Genomic DNA, 22,503 nt, shown 5'->3' on the forward strand with positions numbered 1-22,503 from the left:
CCCCCTTTCCTACGAGACTTGCACTAAAAGTCTAGTAATTTCTCTTGCTTGTTGGCCAAGCTATTCTCTGTGGGATCGATACCCAACCCAGGTTGGGTTCTATATTTGCTAACGACCGCTTTACACTCCCACGAGAGCTGTAGATTGAGCGTTATCAAACTTAACAAGAAACTGGAAGTTGGAAACTTTGGAAGTTCTAAGGTATAGTTGTAAAATCAGTGATTTTACTCTTTTCATCGAATGCTGCCTCAAAAACTTTGCCGAGTTCAATTGGAATTGGAGATGTAGATAGAGTTCTAGGACCAAAGTGTTAGCCAAAGTCACATATACAAGTTTATAGCATGAAGTGAAGGAAACAAATATATATTACTTATTTATAGAGATCTCTTGTTTATAATATATATCGACATCATTTGCATGGGAAGAATGGAGGTATGTCAATTGACACTCTACTTTTTGGCATAAGAATATGCAGTAATTTTTATGTTTTGTTTGTTGGATGCAACTTTGCACTAAAGCTGAAGAAGAAAAGGAATGAGGCAAGGGGGTTTTCGGGATAAGTGACAAGTACCAATGGCAAGCCACTACAATAGTTGGCTCTATTGCTTTAAGCAATAGAAAAAAAGGTAGTTGATGTTTATGCTTTTGTAATTTATACCATATTCTTCCCATATTTATGATTCATGTTCAACTTGTATCAATAGTCGTCGAGGAAGAGGAGATGGGGTGTGATAACAAAAAATTTTCCTTAGAATATTTTGTCACATTGATACTCTTATGGAATGTAATGCTTCTCTTTCACAATAGAAGATAAAATAGTTGGTACTAATACAAAAACTTCTCTTATGATATTAATCCCTCCTCTCTTAGATTAATACAAGTAAGGATTATACTTTTTCCCTCCTCCTACTGCTTCTCTCAATTAGATGAAATTATTTCACCTTTTGTTTCGAGACCTAGATACCGATAACATTGGCCTCCATGGATGCTGTGGAGAAAGATACCCAATTGAATATTTATCCTTTTCACAAAACCAACAAACCTAGCATTTTTAGCTTCGCGTTTTGCCATTTTAAGGTCTCATTTAAGAATGTGTAAAAATAAGAATGTTATACATTACCTTGATTCTATTAGGCAGTTTCTCTATTCATTCAACACTGAATAACAAGTATACCCTGTTTGTATGACTATGTTAATAATTAACTCTATAGATTCAACTATGCACATCCATATGTATATGTTTTTGGTCTGAATCTTTTGATGTCCATTGTGGGATTTGTTTGGATGAGGGTCTTGTGCTTCTTGATGTTTTCTTATAATTCTGTACTTTTTGAGTCTATATATTTGATGAATTTCTTTGTTATATTTTATTCCCAATCACAAGAAGGATATCCTATGTATGCCAATTCTTTTGCACTAGGATGCAAATTGTTAGCCACTTTTGGCTTTTGTTTTCATATGCTACTAACTGTATAAGTTCCTTTATTTTTTTAAAGTTAAAAATTATAGCTGGTTTGGATGAATAAGATGGTCCACAGTGGGGAAAAAGTAGTAGATATGGTTAGTTTAGTGGCCCTATAAGGATCAGAAACGAGATAAAACTAGCTACTTCAATCTTCAGCGTTCCTCCTAAACAAGGTTGTTCCTACACCTTCCTTCACTTTTTCTTTAATGGACAAAGAATTTTTTTGTATCTCTATACTATTATGCTTGAGTTTATGATTTTGATGGTTCATATTGTCATCATGTGTTTGTTTGTGATCTTAGAAATCGAGTACTAATTTGGTTGGAATGAAAAGCAATTCTAGATTCAAGAGTTTTCAATCTTTTGAACTGGAATTTGTATCTTTTTCTTTCACCAGCTTTGGTCAATAAAAGAAAGTCACAAACTATTGACGCGATGCAAGCCTATGAGCTTGACTGGTAATAATGCAAATATATGGTTATATTAGGGAATCTTTTGGACTACTTAATGATCACAAACAAGGAACCTTTGAAAGGCTTTTTCTCAACTTATTTGTTGTTTATTTAGCTGGTATATATGTGTTGTTAATATTGAAAACTTATCGTGGTTTTATTTATGGGTAGGATCTATGGGATGTTTCAAGAAAAAGAATAACATATGTGTAAAATCCTATTAAAATACTAATTAGTGTCTATTTTGATTTATGAATGTTGATTATAAAAAGCCTTCTAATTTTAGGTTCTTCTTCATAAAGTTCATATGGTATCACAAATTATTAGGGGTTGTTTGGTGTGAGGTTCTAATACAAATAGTTCCGAGATAAAATAATAGTCCTGGAATAAAAATTTTAATTTTTCGTTTGATTGTTTAACTTGGGATAATTTATTTCGGAACTAACAAGGGAAAATTGAAGGAAAGGTGTCTTTTAAATCTTGAATAAAGGAATGGTGACATTGACCATCTTAAAGGGTCAAAAATAATTAAGAAACTTGATCAAGTTAATTGTGAACTTGATTAATATTTTCAAAACTTTCTAATCTTTTCAAAAACACAAATCAACCTAACCCACATCCCTCTCCACTCCAAATTATCGACCGTCTCTCTCCTATCTCTCGATAACTTCTGTCAACTCTCTCCCAATCAATAGTTCTGCAAAATTTCTCTCTTCAATCCCCAACGACTTCAACCTCCAGTGATATATAGTCAATTGAGTTCCTTTTCGACTTTCAACCATCAATCGACGTGAAAACTTCTTCGGCGATAATAACTTTGAGTTCTTCGTCGTCTCATTTCTTCTTTCATGGATAAAAAGTTATGTCTTTTTAGTTATGAAGAAATAGAAGAACTTGAGCCAACTTGTCTTCTAGTATTGGTTAACTATTTTAATATTTCTTTCCTAAATTTGAAATGTGGACTGAATAAAACACTAATTTCTGGCATTTTTTCTTCTTATTGTCGAACTATTGATTCGATTTATTGGTGATTTTTGGTCACCGTTGATGTTATTAGTGTGTGCGTGGTTATTGCATCGGTGTTGTTGGATTTATTTGTTATTTTTCTTGGTAAAAATGGTGTTGCAATAGATGAAAATCTGATGCAATAATGATTTATTATTTTTCTTAATAAAAATAGTGTTGTAACAGATGAACTATCTGATGCAACAGATGAATCATCTGATGCAACAGATGAAAATTTGATGCAATAATGAAAATCTGATATAACAAATGAACAATCTTACATATTATTCATCTGTTGCGACAGACGACTCTTCTATTTGGAAAAAAACTAATAGATAACTCATTTTGCAACAGATGAGTGATCTGTTTTAATTATTTTCAATGGATTACTCATTCATTGCAATAGGTTGGTTGTTTGCTGCAACGGATATCCTACTTGGTGCAATAGATGAGTGATCTATTTTTATTTTTTTTTAACAAATTACTCATTCATTGCAATAAGTTGGCTATATGTTGCATCAACATATAACCTTCTTGGTGAAACAAATCAGTGATCTTTTTTTACTGTTTCCAATGGATTACTCATCCGGTGTAACAAGTTGGTTATTTGTTACAACATATAACATTTCTGGTGTAACACATGAGTGATCTATTTTTACTGTTTCCAATGATTACTCATCTGCTGCAATAGGCTATTTATAGGCTGCAACAGATAACCTATCTGGTGTAACAGATGTGTGGTCTATTTTTATTGTTTCGAACAGATTACTTATCCGTTGTAATAGGTTGGTTATATTTTACAACAAATATCCTACCTGGTGCAACAAATGAGTGATCTATTTTTATTATTTCTAATAGATTACTCATCCATTGTAACAGGTTGGTTATATGTTGCAACAATAGATAACCTTTCTGGAGCAATAGATCAGTGATCTGTTTTTACTGTTTCCAATGGATTACTCATCCATTGCAACATATTGGTTATATATTTCAACAGATAACCTTCCACGTTCAACAGATGATTGATCTGTTTTTACTGTTTCCAATGAATTACTCATCCATTACAACAGGTTGGTTATATGTTGCAATAGATAAACTACCTGGTGCAATATATTAGTGATCTATTTTTATTATTTCTAATAGTTTACTCATCTGTTGCAAAAAGTTGGTTATATGTTGCAACAGATAACATGCCTAGTGCAACAGATGTATGGTCTGTTGAAACTGTAATTGTACTACTGTGTATGTTAGATTTACTATTATCCTTTTTAATGATCCATTAATCAATTATAATCTATATTATGGTCCTATTAATTTAATATAATATGGCTCCCAAAAGAAAAAAACTGAATTAACTTCAAGCAAAAGAACAAGTGAAGCAATTAGGCTATGTCCACCACTCTATGAGCTTGCTTTATAAACGTTATCTCAATCAGGAGCAGAAGATAATAAACACGGGGAGGAGGAATATTTCAAAAGAGATAATCCAAATGCTAATAGCCCTTCCACTGAAGAGTTGGTCAAAACCTTCAGCATTGATCAGTATCCTGTGAGAATAGAGTGCGATGGTGCCAAAGATTAAACGAGTTATTTTATGGTTAAGTCTGCAATGGAAAAATCTTTTGATGCCTTTAGAAAAATTCTTCGAGAACAAAAATTGGATTTTTATTTTAGGGAAATCTGCTTTAGGCAATATCTTGATTTGTTGGAGGACAACAATGCTCGTTTCCAGATGAAAATAGTATATGACCTTCTTAAGCGCAGGTTTACATATGAAAACAAAGATAAGATGGATGAGGTGTGGATAAATTACTGTGACATGCTTGTTTGTGTTAGTTGGAAGGAGTTTTCCATAGTTACTGGACTAAAATATTATCCTCCTTTTCCTTCTCAAGTTATACCTACTCTGACCACAAAAAAATACCCCGCACACCTAAAAAAGGCAAAGGCAAGTCGAAAGATCATGATGACTTAGTGTTCATTGTTGGTCCAAGATTCAGAAACAAAAATTTGGTAGAAGCGTTGAAAGGTAATGAACTTTCAAAGAAGTGCAAGCAATCATTATGCTTGGTTTGGTTTGTACATAATATTCTTTGGGCGAGAGACGTTAACAACAACATAAGCCTTGGTTTAATAAATCTCTCCGAGGATCTTGAGACATATAACAACTATCCTTGGGGTTATGAAAGCTTCAAAATAACTTTCAAATATTTGTTGACTCCGTAACGCCAAAGACAGTCAACTTATATGGCTTTTCATGGGCTTTCATGGTAAATATTTCCTTTATTATGATATGAATCATTTTTTTATTCAATAATACTTTTGATTTATTGGAGTTATGTTATAGGCATGGGCATTTAAAGCCATTTCTTATTTGAGACAACAAGTTAACTACTAGGAAGAAGTTTTCTATCCAAGAGTTCTAAGATAATTGTCAGCCAAAACTGATAAAAATGCAAAATTTCTTAATCTTTTCAATCCCCCGAAGGAAGCAGTAAGTCTAATTCTAATCAAGTTTTTTAGTTAATGATTATTTTAAATGATTTCATCATCATTCTAATATATGTACTGATTTATTTTAGATTTTCCATCTGTGGCTTGTTTCGACCAATCAAGAGTTGAAGATTCTATTTTTCTAACTTTACGGTCTGTGTAAACTTTATCGGACCCTAAGGTCATTGATAGAATAAAAATGGAATTGTTTGGAGCAACAACAATCACAAGAAAAACAATTTTGGAGAGTAGGATTGTTGTTGTTGATGATGGTAGTGGTAGTGGTAGTGGTATTGCTGCTGTGGCTAATGATGCTCCTCTTAAAGTTTTTGAAACAACAAGCCATTATAATTATGATCATACTGGTTATATAGATTTTTTTCTAGATTTTTCCACATTTAGCGAATGTTCTACATGCAAATGTCAAGACTGCAAGGAAAACCACAATAGAGTGATTAATGTTATTAATGCACTAACTGCTTCTATAAAGGAAATGACATCTAAGAGGGGTTCCGTTCCATGAAAGAGGATTTCATATCCATACACTCAATTAGAGATCAAGGTGGCTAAGAGAAGAAGGAAAGATATTTCCAATGCATCATCAAGCATCGAAGAAAGCAAAATTGCAATGTCTCTGTCTTTGTCTTGCATCGCAATTCCATGTATAAGGGCCACAAGAGAGAAGTATAAGCTGAAGAAGGTAAATGTATATCATCTGTTCCAACAAATAAAAAGGCACATCTTTGTTACAATAGATGATTCATCTACTGAAAATTATCAAATAGATATATGCACCTATTGCAACTGTTGTCTAATATATTGTATCAGATGTATTATCTGTTGCAACATATGTCCATCTATTTAAGCAAATCAAATAGGTTTTCGTACTATTTTAATTTCTACTTACAACTGAGTCTTATGTTGCAACAGATGGGTCACCTGTTCGAATTTGTCCCAATAGGTGATACATATGTTGTAATATAAAACTCATATGTTACAACAGATGGACAATCTATTATATATCTGTAATTAGCATTGATAATTTTGACTTTCCAGGTGGTTGTCAAAGTAGAAGCTACTGCTGAAGAGCATAATATCACAGTTGATAATCCATCAACTGCTTTCAAAGAAGAAGAAAAAGTGGAGCCTATCAGTTCGGGAGAATAGAAGAATTACTCATTTGAAGGGTTCAACATCTCAAAAAAGGCTAAAAAAAAACTAACAAAATTGATCAGCGACTATTCAGAATGGATTGTCCATAGGCAGTTAAAGCATCATACCGGTAGGTACATAAATCAATTTTAAAGATATTAATTTATAAAATTCTTGTTGTAAGAACATGACATTAACAAATATAAATCATTATGTAGAAAATAAAATGACGAACAGTACAAAGTGAACGAATCGAGTATTGGTTTTTATATGTTTAACTTTGTTGTTGCACGTCCCAGAATAAAGAATTGGATTTATTTGATGTCATAGCCCCAAACTTGCTGGAATGATGAGGTCAAAATGCCATACATATTAATATTAATTAATACTTAATTTAATTATATCTGCGTGTTAATTTTTCATCACGTAATCCAAAATATTTGATAATATGTACAGCACATCGATGCCATTTTTTACTACCTCCAAATGAAGGCCAAGTTGCAAATACAAGAACAATATAGATACACGACAGACAATTATTTGTGCAAAGTTTACATCAATAATGCCTATGATAGGTATTGTCAACAACAGACGGAAGTTTTCCAAAATAAGGAATGCTTAATAAACATCAACAAAGTTTTTAGCATTCTAGCTGGCTTATCTTGGCATTTGGTCGATGAAGTGTACATACCAATCAATTGTGGTGATGAATTCCGTTGGGTGTTTGATGAATTTCATTGCGTGTTGGTTGTGTCGTTATAAAACAGAGGCACATCTGAGTTTATGACTCGATGTCGGAAGGAGACATTCTCGGCCATCGTATGAGATATAAAAGCTGGACAAAATATTGCCTACTTACCTTGATATGCGTGGTTTCTTTGATAAAAAGATTTGTACTGATTGATCGATGATTGAAGCATACTGGTATAAAATGGGTAATTTATTTGATGTACAATATGTTGAAGGAATTGTTCAACAAACCATTGGTAGCCTGTAAGTATAAGTGTCATGATTTAGTTTCATTTCATAAATTTCACAATGCTTTCATGCACTGCAAGATATGAATTATCTATTTTTTTTAAATACAGGAATTGTGATCTTTTTGTTGCTGCGTACGCTGAGTATCTGAGCGATGGATTACAAGTACCAAATGATGGACTTGATGCTATATTACTCCAAAAAAGATATGCTGCTCTTTTATGGAAATACAGAAAAGCGAAAGCTCAGAAGCCATACGCAAGTGACATTAAAGCTTCACGATGACCAAAGCCGAATTTTGTAGCACCAGATGAAGAATTACTTGTCCATATTAAGTAGATCTTTATAGCTTGAGCCTGTCAATGTAATAACCTATCCTCATTGGTTTAACTTGTTGATTTATTTGTAGAGTAGATCATTTGTACCCATAGTGATTTTTTTACATTTCATTTATTTTTTGAGTTATTTAATGTAATTTTCCAAGGCTTCGATTTATTTTATGCTATCTATGAATATAGTTTAATCCTTAGTTTTGAACTTGTTAATTGAAATGGAATACTAAATTCAAATATCGTAACAAATAATACATCTGCTGTAACAGACGATATTCTTATCAAATAGATTTAGATATATGTTGCAACATGTAGATCATCTACTGGAAATTATATAACAGGTCTTCTTACTTTTTGATTTGTTCCAACAGATTACCTATCAGTTATAATAGATAGATTATATGTTGCAACAGATTATATATCTGTTGCGATAGACAGACTGGGAAATATCTGCATAATGCAACAGATGACCAACCTATTTCAATAGATAATCAATCTGTCATAACAGGTATTATATTTGTTACAACAAATAGACAATCTATTGTATTATAAAAATTCAACTTTGGCCAGACTAAAAATTGCCATTACATGCAAAGTGAAGTGGCTTGAAATAAAATATTATTATCCTGTTCATCTCTGTCTTTGTACATATTATTATTTATACACAGGCTCAAACCATTTAGTTAGGTCATTTGCTAGAAATTATATAACAGGTATTCCTACTTTTTTGATTTGTTCCAATCGATTACCTATCAGTTGCAACAGATAGATTAATGTTCCAATATATTGTATATCTGTTGTGACACACACACTGAGAAACATCTGCATAATACAATAGATGAACAATCTATTCCAACAGATAATAAATCTATCACAATAGGTATTATAGCTATTACAACATATGGAAAATCTATTGCATAATAAAAATTCAAGTTTCCCCAGACATAAAAATTATTTCCACTACAGTAAAGTGAAGTGGCTTGAAATAAAAAGTTATTATCGTGTTCGTATCTGTCTTTGTACATATTCTTCTTTATACACGGGCTCCAACCATTTAGTTAGTACCCCATAACCCCAGACCTCTTGCATCTTTCCCACAACAACATCGCATATACCGGTTGTTTCAATGTTGGTCAGCAAACACTCAATATATGCAAGCAAGTACAACACACTGGACCCGTTTTATTTTTATAGAGGTGGATATTCTTATTTTGACCTTGAAAATCCTATGATTCCTTTATAAATACTTCCGCTGGCAAATGATTCATCGGCTTAGTCTACGCAACAACTTGGGGAACAACTTCAAGAGTGGCTGCACGTGGGTTGAAAATGTGTCCTCATTGAAGATAGGTAAGTTGTAGTCATAAACCTTAATCTTTACCTCGTCGAGTAGTATCTCAATAGCGAGAAAATGTTTGACTTCCACGTTCATGACTGTAAGGATTCTCTTTGCCTTGGTCTAGCTCTTGCGGTGTGGATATGGCCTCTTCCCTCTAATATATTTAATCATGTTTTCACTCCATTCTAATGTAGAAACTAACTTATCAATTTTTTCAACCACCGGTACCATATCACCTACGGAGATCATCATACCTATCCTTGAAATTATTGTAGAAGTTGAGGTCTATTATCCTATCGGCAACATCTTAAGCATCCGGGTACGCTCATTACCTGCCCCGCATAAAGTAAATTTTTTTATCAACATACACTGGTATAAGAAGATAATTTTTAAATAGGTTAGTAATTATAAAGAAAAAAATTAAAGTGGAAAGATTCTATTGTAGAGGGTTCTCTGAATCAGTTCACAAATTACCCAGTTAACACAACTTATGCAACAAATGTGTATTATGTTACAACAGAATACCCGTCTATTGCAATAGATTACACATCTACTGTGTAGCTTCTTCTTCATGGACTAGATTGGAAGGCTAGGTTATTAAAAGAAAACTTACATTGTCCATGTACCACTCACGCATATTTGTCATACGCATGAAGTCTTGGGCGTCAAATGAATGTATGGTGTATTCTTGTGGAGGTTTCATATTGTCAATTACGATTTTTTCTAGTTCCTCCTACTCCTCATTTCCAAGTGCCGCATATATGTCCACCTTCTTCAGTGGCCCCTCAACTTCAACAACTTTTGGAGCAGCAGGAGTTGTAATTTTTTTGGATTTTTGATTGAAGAGTACTTGGCTAATTGCTCTTTTCTTCCTCCTAACCGCCACTGTAGGAGTGTATGGCTCCCTCACCTTTTTGGATAGTATGAAACCCCTCTTGGATTTCAACTCTTCGGCAGCTTTAGCAATAACCTCTAGTTTTTCAAGGAGTTTATCCTCTATGTCCTTTCACACTTTCCCTTTTCAATAAGAATATGAGGGTGAAGAGAGGTGAGAGGGACTACTTTAAGGGTGGGAAGGACCGATGTAGGAGGGAGAGGGAGCTGTGCAAGGGGTTTTTTCAAACATATTTGTTTTTTCTTGAGCACCAACATACTCATAATCATGACTGATAGCAGTAGAAGCAAGATGGTTGCCACCATCATCAACAACTCCACTAGCAACACCCCCAGAAGAAGCGGTCGGATCTGTTACAGTAAGTTGGTCATGAAAAGATTCAACATTAGGCAGACCTCGCCTAACTGCTTTTCTTATGACTATTGATCCAGCCAATTCCTTCTTTATTAACTCAACCATTGGGTCTGCTTTTGTATCAATAAGACCTAGAGTAATAAAAGAAGTCATCCTCAACTCCTGCTCAGTAGGCACAATCCAAGAATGAACAACCTATAAAAAAGCCAAGAGGCATTTAAATCATATAATAATAATTTACATTCAGTGGGGTTACATGTTAACACAACCAACTTATGCAACAGATGATCTAGCTGCCGAATCAACTGATCTATATGTCGCAACAGATTGATAATATATTGCATTAGATTACCTATCTATTGCATAATTTACAATAGATGGGTAATCTGTTGTGTCGGGTTAAGAGAACTAGAGAAACAGATGGTTAATCTACTGCAAAATGTGGATCATCTATCACAACAGATATTACCCATCTGTTGTACCAGTTGTAGTTGATGGGTAATCTGTTATAACAGATGACCCATCTATCACAACAGATGGCACATCTGTTCTAATATCTTTCTTTAAGGAAAATTATTTTAGTTTAAAGAAAACATACTGCATCATCCAGAGGGTTAAAGAGATTAGCCTCCTTAATATTATTTTTGTTGCCTTTTACAGCCAACAACCTAAGGATCCATGGATGAGAAACCTCATTCGGGTAATCCTTGAACTGCTTTCGGAGGGGAGGACTGACTTCATATGCCCAAGCCTGAAGAATATAAATAGGAAGCAAGAAAAAAAAGTCATAATAACTATATTCAATATAAATTAATCGATAAGTAAAAATAGTGATCAATTTTACCATATAAGCCCAAGGAAAAACGTACAATGTGATTGTCTTTGGTGATAGCTCTATTAGTAAGTATTCGGCAGTCAAGTAGTGGCTGTTGTATCCCTAGGGATAATAGTTGAATTTCTCAAAGTCATCAGCAAGCGCCAATATATCATCTTCTATGAATTTTCTGACATCTCTTACCAGTAAAGTGGAATGGACAAACTAAACTAAGCACAATTTCTCCTTGTGGTACTTTTGTAAGTTTTTATTCTCGAGATCTGCCATTAAATTATCCACTTTATAGCTACATCCAACAATGCTCAACAACCCATCTTTTTTCCCTTGCATTTGTTAGGACCCTTTATGGGGTATTTCCTTGATAAGAGGTTCTTCTCGACGATCATTTCTCAAGCCCATCACTATGGCAAACTCTTTCAATCCAAAACAAACCGGCATGCCACAGTTGTTGATCCAGATATCATCCATCTTTTTTCTGCCCTCCTTTGAATCTTTATCATCCCCCACATACTTGATCCTGCACTTGAGAAGACCATATACCATTCTCATTAGGAAATGGAGAGAGTGGTCCTCAGGCAGCTTAAGAAAATATGCAAAGTAACTCTTGTTAAAAAGTCCATCTATGTTTTCATTCTTTATAATACTCCTAAGTTCATCAAAATGTTTCCCTAACGGACATTTAAGTACAATATCACCAATTACTTTTCTACGGCTATCTATCGGCATCACAACTCGAAACCTATCGATACTAATGGTTTTGACAGGAAAATACTGGGATTTTGATATTAATTCACGCTCCATTGGTGAGAAGGAGTTATCACTTTTCTCAGCTTCATTTTGCCTTGACTAAGATTGTTCAGGAAGTTCCTCTGAATCTATCTGTACTCTAGCCTTTTTTGTTAGGTGGACAGAAGTTGATCCACTTTTATTTTCATTTCTTTGGGAGACATCTTTTAACTATAAACAATAGAAAAACAAAAAAATACATTGCATTTGATATCTTCATAATTTTTTAAAAAAAGGTAAGACAAATTTTAAAAAATTATTCTGCACCACATTACAAAAAAATACTCCAATGGATAACCCATCAGTTAGAACAGATGGGGAATCTGTTTAAAGACCTATTTAATATCTTCCAACAGATCTTCCACCTGTTGCAACAGATGGACCACCAACACCACAATTAGCGCTTAATGACCCATACATCAAATTCATGTCAAAACATCACAATATTAATGCTTGATAATGTAAGTATAGATAATTCAACTCAAAATTTGGAATTTACTGAAATACATATGAAAATACGAAGATAGACATGTAATTGAACTTCTAAATCACTTGAAATCTCATAATCTTGCAAATTATAATAATGGGTATGAATCCTATATTTGAAAATCGTATATATTCATACAAAATCATGTAAATTTGTAACTAAAAGCTAGTTTTGGGTACAAATATGAAAGAATATCCTTGTTCATAAACCCCACATACCTTAATTGATGAAATTAATGAGAACACTTGATTTTGAATTCCTATTTGAGCTTTTGAAGATGGATTCTTGAAGTTCTTGAATTGGAATTCCTTAATCTCGAGTTATCTTAGAAGAAGAATGGAGGAAATTTGATTTCTTGGGGAGTAAGTTTTAAGCTCTAGGGTTTTGTTTGAGAGAGATTTGATGACAAATATGCATAAAGTTCTTAGAATGAGCTTAATCCTATGTTATCTGCGAATTGGGGCTTCACAAAAGGCCACACTACTCCTTTTAAAATTTTATTCGGAACTGAAAAAGAAAGAAAATTCTCAATTTGGAATGCCACCGTGATGTACCACTATCGTGGTGGCTTATTAGAAATTGACTACAGCGAACTGGAAAATCAACGCGACCCAGAGCTATCGCAGTAAGCCACTAAAATTTTATTTAGGCCAACACCACGATGCACCACCATCATGGTGAGTTATTGGAAATTGAGAATTGGGAAATGGGACTTCAATGCGATGCGGGCCAATTGCGGAGGTCCACTAGAAATTGACAATTTCCATTTTGGTCTTCATCGCGATGCTACGCTTGTCGAAATGCCATACTGTATTACTAAAAACACCATAATTTCTTAATCAAGTATTGGATTTGGGAGAAGTTGGTATCATTAGAAATCTAATGCAGTTTTCTACACACTAGAAGGTCTAGAATTGGAAAATTCTATATGTATCAAATTTTATTCATTTTTGAAGCTAACGCTTGACATTTGAGGATCTAAATTGAGCTAGGAAAAAGTGCTGGGTCTCATATTACCTCCCCATTGGGAATATTTATCCTCAAATATGGATGACTAAACTAAAAATTCTAAGGAATCCGAGGCTATGTGCTGACATGCACAACTAAAACAAACTGCATGACTGAATCTAGAACGTACTGAATGACTGAGTTAATTTGTGAGTGCATCAATATACATAAAGATAACTATATCGCTGAATTTGAGACTGGAAAAGAACTAAATTAAGGAAGATTGTTACATTCGGCTGAATCTGAGTACGTGGAGAAATAATGAGGATAATTGGTATGCATGTCTGCTTCTATTTCTCAAGTAGCAGCTTCAACAGACTGATTTTGCCATAGAACTTTGACAAGGGAACTTCTTTGTTCCTTAGTCTAAGAATATGATGATCAGGGATCTCTACTGGAACTTCTTCATATGAGAGGCTATTCTGAATATCTACGCTTTTTAAAGGAACTACAATAGCCAAATCTTCCATGCACTTCTTCAATAAGGATATGTATAACACTGGATGAACTGAGGAAAAATCTATGGATAGATCAAGCACATACGCTACCTTCCGACCACTACTTAAAATAAGTTAGGGGACTACATAGTGTTGACTAAGCTTCCCCTTTTTGCCAAATATCTTTACCCCTTTCATGGGTGAAACTTTCAAATGCACAAGGTCATCAACCTCAAACTCAAGATCTCTTCTCCTTACGTCTGCATAAGATTTTTGATGACTCTGGGATCCTTTCAATCTCTCTAGAACAACTGAACTTTCTCTATGGCTTCAAATACCATATCTGGCCCAATCAAAATGGCTTTACCCATTTTGAACCAATCGACTTGTGATCTACATCTCCACCCATAAAGATCCTAAAATAGGGACATCTAAATACTAGCATGATAAGTGTTATTATAGGTGAACTCAATCAACGGTAAATGCTCATCCCAATTTTCTTTGAAATCAAGAACACATGCCCTCAACATATCCTTTAGAGTATGAATGGTCCTTTCTGCCTGACCACCTATCTTGAGATGAAAAGCTGAACTAAGATGAACTTGGGTACCAAGACCCTTCTGAAAGGCTCTCCAAAACTGAGAGGTAAACTGAGCACCCCTATCTAAGATAATAGATAAAGGAACTCCATGCAATCTGACTAACTATCTGATATACAACTTAGCATAATCTTTAGCTGTGTAGGACATGTGAACTGGCAAAAAATGAGCTAACTTAGTCAATTTATATATAATAACCCAAATCTAATCTTGATGGCGACGCGAATGGTGTAATCCAGTCACAAATTCCATATTCTCCTCTTCCCACTTCCAAGTGGGGATACCTAACTCCTACAACGTACTACTAGGTCTTTCGTGCTCTACCATATCCTATTAACAAGTTGCATGCTTTGCTATAAATTCTTCTGTATCTTTTTTCATACCACTCCACTAATTGATTTCTTGCAAGTCGCGGTATATCTTGGTGCCTCCTGAATGAATGGAATAACGCGCAACATGCGCTTCTGCCATAATCTGCTGCCTTAAATCATCAATACAGGGTGCACACAATCTGCTTTGGTACTTCAACATACCATCCCCCCCTTAGGAGAAAACCTCTACTTTTTGTTCTTTAACTGAACCCTTCAGTTTGACTAAACTAGGATCCTTATCCTGCTTTTCTTTCACTTAAGAAAATAGAGAAGATTCTGAACTAATCTATACCCAAACATTCCCTTTAGCTGAGTCAACTAAACTCATATCTAATCTAGCTAACTGGTGAACTTCCCAAACTAACTCCCTCTTATCACCCTTCACATGAGTAGCACTACCCATGGATAATCTACTAAGGGTGTCTATAACTATATTGGCCTTTCTCAAATAATACAACCCACTTATATCATAATTCTTCAACAATTCTTACCACTTTTTCAGCCAAAGATTCAACTCCCTCTAAGTAAATAAATATTGTAAACTTTTGTGGTTCATAAACAAATTAACATGCACCCCATACAGATAGTGCCTCTAGATTTTCAATGCAAACAGAATAGTAGCTAACTCAAGATCATGGGTAGGGCAGTTCTTTTCATGCGGCTTAAGCTATCTAGAGGAATATGCTATGACTTTACCTCTATGCATCAAAATACAACCTAAACCAACTCCAGAGGCACCACAATACACAACGAACCCATTTGTACCATCAGGTAATACTAAAATTGGGGCTGATGTGAGTTGAGTCTACAACTCCTAAAAACTCTTCTTGCAGGAATCTGACCAATTAAACATAACTTTCTTCTAAGTCAATCTAGACATAAGAGATGCAATAGATGAGATATCCTCAATGAAATGTCTGTAATATCTAGCTAAACCCAAGAAACTTTTAATGTCTCATGGGGAAATAGGTCTACTCTAGTTTCTTACTTCTTCTATCTTTTAGAGATCAACTCTAATACCATCACTGGAAATAATATAATCGAGGAAAGCTACTGATCTTAGAAAAAATTCATAGTTTTTGAATTTAACGAACAACTAGTGATCCCTAAGAGTTTGCAACATAATTTTAAGATGGTCTGCATGATCATCCTCGCTAAGAGAGTAGACAAGAATATCATCGATAAGGACTATGACAAACATATCCAGAAACTATTTGAACACTCTGTTCATCAAGTCCATGAAGGCTGCAGGGGTATTTTTTAGTTCAAAGGACATGATTAAAAACTCGAAATGACCATAATGGGTTCTGAAAGCTATCTTTGGAATATCACACTCCCTTACCCTAAGCTAATGATAGTTGGATCTAAGGTCTATCTTTGAGAAGTAACTTGCACCTTGGAGTTGACCAAATAAATCATTGATTCTAGGAAGAGGATATTTGTTTTTGATGACTTATTCAGCTGACTATAGTCAATGAACATTCACAAAGAACAATCTTTCTTTCGCACGAACAGGACGAGAGTTCCCCATGGAGAAACACTAGGCCTTAAGAGACTTTTATCTAAAAGATCTTTGGGCTATTGTTTTAAATCTTTAAGCTCGATTGGAGCCATACGATATAGAGGAATAGAGATGGGCTAGTATCTGGGAGAAGGTCAATACCAAATTCTATTTCCCTATTGGGAGGTACCCCTGGTAATTCTTGAGAAAGACATAAGGAAACTCATTGACTACACTGACTGACTGAACTGTTGGAGTCTTAGAGTTAGTGTCTTTGAACCAAACTAAATGATAAATATACCCTTTAGATATCAACTTTCTAGATTTAAGGTAGGATATGAAATGACTCCTGGGAGACACTGAATTTCTTTCCCACTCAAACACTAGCTCATCTAGAAACTGGAACTTCACTACTCGAGTGCGACTATCTATGGAACGTAACAAGAATAGAGCCATTCCATACCAAGAATAAGGTCAAAGTCAACCATATCTAACTCTATTAAGTCTACTAGCATGATTTTGTAAAGAACTATGATAGGACACTTCCTATAGATCTGTTTGGCAACAACTGACTCACCCACTGGGGTAGAAACTAAGAAGGTCTCAAGGATCTTTTCAGAACCTATTTAGAAATTCACTACAACTAATGGGGTCACATAAGATAAACTCGACCCGGGGTCTAACAACACATAAACATCAATATTAAACACACGAAGCATACCTGTAACTACATCTGGTGAATCCTCTTGCTCCTAACAGGATGGTAAATCATAAAACCAATTCTGGAGATGACTGCCACTGGTACTGGATGATGCGCCCTGAGGAGGAACTGGGCGACCTAGAGGAGCTGGTGCACTAGTAGCCTAGGTCTGGGGACGAACATCCCTGTTTCCCTAATTAGCATGTGGAAACTCTTTGATTTTATGTCCTAACTTACCACAACCATAAAAACCTTTCTAGCCCAACAAGCACTTCTTAGGATGATTCCTACCACACTTAGCACATGAAGGATAACTAGGATTTCCACTTACACTATTCTAAGATCTGGACATTAAAGTCTTACGCCATTGCTCCTACCTAGCTCTGGGAGTGGGAGAACTTGCTGAAGATAGTGATGGAATGGATGAATGATTTTGAAACTGCAAATGATTTCTCTCTCTAGACCTAGCTTGGCCATACTCAAATTGCCTAGTTCTAGCCTTTTTATTTCCCCTTTCTCTTTTCTTCAACTTCTCTTGCTCAATTTGCTCGGCATGAATCATCAACCTAGAAAGATCTATGTCCCCAATAATCATGGCATTTCTACACTCTTTGACTACCAAACCAGATATTCCAGTAATAAACTTACTCATTCTTTCCCTAGGATTAGCCATCGTATCAGGGCATACTTAGACAACTAGTTGAATTTAAGGTAGTACTTGTTCACTGTTATCAAGCCCTGCCTCAAGTTCACAAATTCCTCTATCTTAGTTTCTCTCATTACACACAAAAAGAATTTGTCTAGAAATACAATCTGAAACACCTGCCAACTCATAGGAGTTGCATTCTTACCTCTACCATTCTTCCACATAACTACCAAATCATATACTACATCCTTAAGTTTATAGGATGTTAACTCTACACTCTCTTGTTTAAAAACATGCATAATCCCGAGTGATCTTCTTCACCTCATCTAAATAAAGCTATGGGTCCTCACCTGCTTTTGACCCAAAGAACTCTGGCATATTCATTCTCATAAAGTCTCATATTCTGGATGCTACTAAATAACTATTCTACGGAATTAGGACTACCGCGTGATGGTTTCCCTAAACATTGGCAGTCACTGCCTTGTCCAACACCTGAAAGGCAGCTCGAAATTCATTATGGTATTCATTCTCATTTAGAGAGTTAGCAGGCTGGGGTTGGTTATTATTTCTGTAGACACTATCTCAAGGGGGAGGAATATTCAAATGTCACATAAAAGTACGAGTAAAAGAAGATAGAGATACTATAAGTATGATAGATCATGAAAGAAAGAGGAGATTTCCTAAAAAAAACATCCTGTAGCCTCTTGCTCATAAATGTGGTGCACTTCACACCCATAATCAAGACTCTATGTAACACGGCTTATCTAACTCCCTAGCAATCTTATAAACCTCAGGCTCTAATACAAAGTTTATAACTTCCCAAAACTTGGTCCCAAGATTTCATATGATTCTCAAGACTAAAAGTAGCCTTAAGCTAACCCTATTTGCCTTCTACTAAGTCTGAATCTTATAAAAAGGGAAGATAGATATGAAAATTATACTAAATTTGGAAATCTATCTGGGATAACTGAGAATATTTGAATATAATCTTTAGAAAATACTAGACTCAATAGTCCAAATAATCAATACTTAATAGTATGAAATCATATCTACTAGTCTGATAAACCTCTACTACTAATAACTAGAGAGTCATTAGATAAACCTCCAGCAATCTTGAACTGTTTGAATCATTTATACTAATAAGATGAAAAACTGAAAGACTAACTCACCAAACTATGAGGACTCACAAACTGTTAGAATTTAGATGGAGATGCTCAAAATCATTCACGCTGCTAATACTAAGCACCTGAACCTACATTATGAGACAATGTAGCACATATGTAGCTCAGCACTTTCAGAATGTACTGAGTGTATGGGGGTGAATGCATCAGTAAAATAATATTTCAACATCATCAGAATTTATAAAATAATGCATGCCAAATCTAAATGACACACATAAGCTGGAATATTTGAAAAACTGAGAATCATAATCCTGAGTAGTAAATCATACATTATAAATCAAGTGAGTCATAAGATTTAGTTCTAAAATCTGTACAAGTGTTTTGTCTATAAATCATGTTGTCTAAGTGTAGAAAGGACTCACTTTTATATCTGAAATTTGAAAGCTGAGGTCTATGGCTAATGTCTTTCTATAAAGAAATATTTAAGTAAAGTTGTGAGCCTTTAGACTTGATTTCTAAAAGCTTTAATGTTTGGATTATTCTGTTCTGAAATCTGTGGTTTGTAGTCCGTAGGGAGATTTACTCAAAAGCTATTTAGGTACTTTTACTAGTAGGGAGGTTCTTCTAACCGACATACACTATATGAGCTATCATAGTGTCCAATATCTCGTTCCCCTAAGGGGAAAACCTCATGTTGGGGAGAGGTATCGTACTTTTGTCAAGGAGTATAACCTAATATAAGTGATCACATATGTATCTGTCATCCATACAAAAATGGGAATAATCTAAACCTATGTTGGTTTTGGGCTATGAGAATATACCCAACTCGGTGCTAAATACTACTCCCTTTAATCTGTATGTTCATTCTATTGGAAATCCACTTTAAAATCTAGTATAATGATTTATTACAAAAATCAACTGTATAATTGCTAAGTTAAACTATAATCTGAAGCTGTAAAGTGGATTAATATCTAAGTTGAGATCAAAGATCAAATCTTTATCAAAAATCTGAAAATAATTTAGTCATAGGGTGCTTATAGCACAAGAAGTCTTGAAATAGCAATACACAATTAGGGCTTAATGACCCATGCATCAAATTCATGTCAAAACATCACAATGTTCATGCTTGATAATGTAAGTATTGATAATTCAACTCAAAATCTGAAATTTACTGCAATATGTATGAAAATATGAAGACAGACATGCAATTCAACTTCTAAATCACTTCAAATCTCATAATCTTGCAAATAACAACAATGGGTATGAACCATAATTTTGAAACTCATGTATATTTTATACAAAATCATGTAAACTTGTAATTAAAAGATAGTTTTGGGCACAATGATGAAATAATATCCTTTCTCATAAACCCCACATACCTTAATTGATAAAATTGATGAGAACAGTTGATTTTGGATTACTATTTGAGCCTTTGTAGATGGATTGTTGAAGTTCTTGAATTGAGAATCCTTAATCTCAAGTTATCTTAGAAGAAGAATGGAGGAAATTTGATTTCTTGGGGAGTAAGTTTTGAGATCTAGGATTTTCTTTGAGAGAGAATTGATGAAAAATATGCATAATGTTCTTAGATTAGCTTAATCCTGTGTTATCTATGAATTGGTGCTTGGGAAAAGACCAAACTTCCCCTTTTAAAGTTTTAACTAGAATTGGAAAAGAAAGAAAATTCCTTATTTGGAATGCCATTGCAATGCACCACTATCACAGTGGCTCACTGGAAATTGACTATTGCGAACTGGAAAATCAAGGCGGCGTGGAGCTATCACGGTAAGCCATAAAAATGCCATTTAGGTCATTACCATGATGCACCACTATTGTGGTGAGCTACTGGAAATTGACAATTAGGAAATGGGACTTCAATGCAATGCGGGCCAATCGCGGAGGTCCACTGGAAATTGAAAATTGCCATTCTAGTCATCACCGCAACGCGACGCTTGTCGAAAAGCCATACTGTATTACTAAAAATGTAATAACTTCTCAACCGAGAATCAAATTTGGGTAAAATTGGTATCTTTGGAAAGCTAATTCAGTTTTCTACACACTAGAAGGTCCAAAAATGGAAAATTCTATATGTATCAAAGCTTATTCATTTTTGAAGAAAACCCTTAACATTCTACGAGCTTAATTGAGTTAGGAAAAAGTGTGGGATATTACACTAGTTGAGGATAAGAATTTAGCATACGCTCATCCGCATTTCCTTCCCGGTGCTAAATACTACCTCTCAAACCCATATATGCTCATACTTATGAATTCCACTTTAAAATAGCATAAGATTTTATAGGCTGAAAATCAGTTATTATTCTCTTTAATTTAAATCATAATCAAGGTGAACAATTTGTGAATTTCATGTCTCATCTTTAGATCAAAAGATCAATATTTCTGGAATCACGTTATTTTGCATATGAATAGAACTTTTAAAGCTTAAACTTTCTTATAAACTTATTGCTTCTTCTTAAATCCTAAATCTCTTACTTTTTTTAATAAAACTTATAACAACAATACACTTCTAGAAATCTTTCATCGTAATCTTAAATCAATGTAATGAAATCCAAAGCATAATACTAATCTTAAAGTTTAAAACATGAATGTATGTATCCTTTTTGCATCTCTAGCCTTAAACCATAAGATAATGATATGCTTCAATATATGAGAATTCAAGGGATGAACCCTAATATAAAATGAGTAAATTCAATCTTAAAATCATGATTTTTGGCACATGGATGGAAGATTATCCATGTTCATAAATTCCATATACCTATAATTTCTTGACTTGTGAAGAGAGCTTGAACTTTGGGACATAAAAGGTGACTTAGTGAGAGAAACCCTAATCTTGATTTTCTTGATGATAGGAGGAGGAAAGTGTTGTTAATTAAATGAGAAATAGATGAAAATAATGCCTCTTTGGGGGTTATGGTCATGGGTTTGAGTTATAAGAGGGGAAAAAACCAAAAGTCACTTAAGTTGAACTTCACAGACATTGACCGTCAGTCTTTACGAGTCAAACATACAACTCGTATGGTGAAGGTACGACTAGCCCTCCTAAATTATAAGCTTGATAGTATCTAAGAGGGTACATACTGGTGAACGTATAAGTCTAAATCTATGACTAGTAACATCTCCATAGGACTTGTATCCCCCCACTCGTAACTTAGAAAGAATCTTAGGGAGCCTACACTGCTGAACTCATGATTTTCTTTCATACGACTCGTACCATGCTTGAAGTCTTCTAGGGTAAACTCATAAATTTAATAGAAATCACATCTCTCACTAATAACATGGGTCCGACTCATTATATACGACTCGTATGAATTATTTACGACTCAAGATGGATAGTGGATTTCAGGCATGGGATATTATAGTGGCTTTGGTAAGAGACCACTAATGGTGATTTTTTTGGATCATTCAGAAATTATTTCCTAGGGTTTCCATGTATCCCAATTACACTCCTATGATGTTATTAAGTTCTATTATGTATGGGTAATTATGTTTTCTTATTATAGTTAGGATTTGAACTCTAGGGTTTCTTGTA

This window comes from Capsicum annuum, chromosome 9 (genome assembly GCF_002878395.1).
Source record: "Capsicum annuum cultivar UCD-10X-F1 chromosome 9, UCD10Xv1.1, whole genome shotgun sequence".
Taxonomy (NCBI): Eukaryota; Viridiplantae; Streptophyta; class Magnoliopsida; order Solanales; family Solanaceae; genus Capsicum; species Capsicum annuum.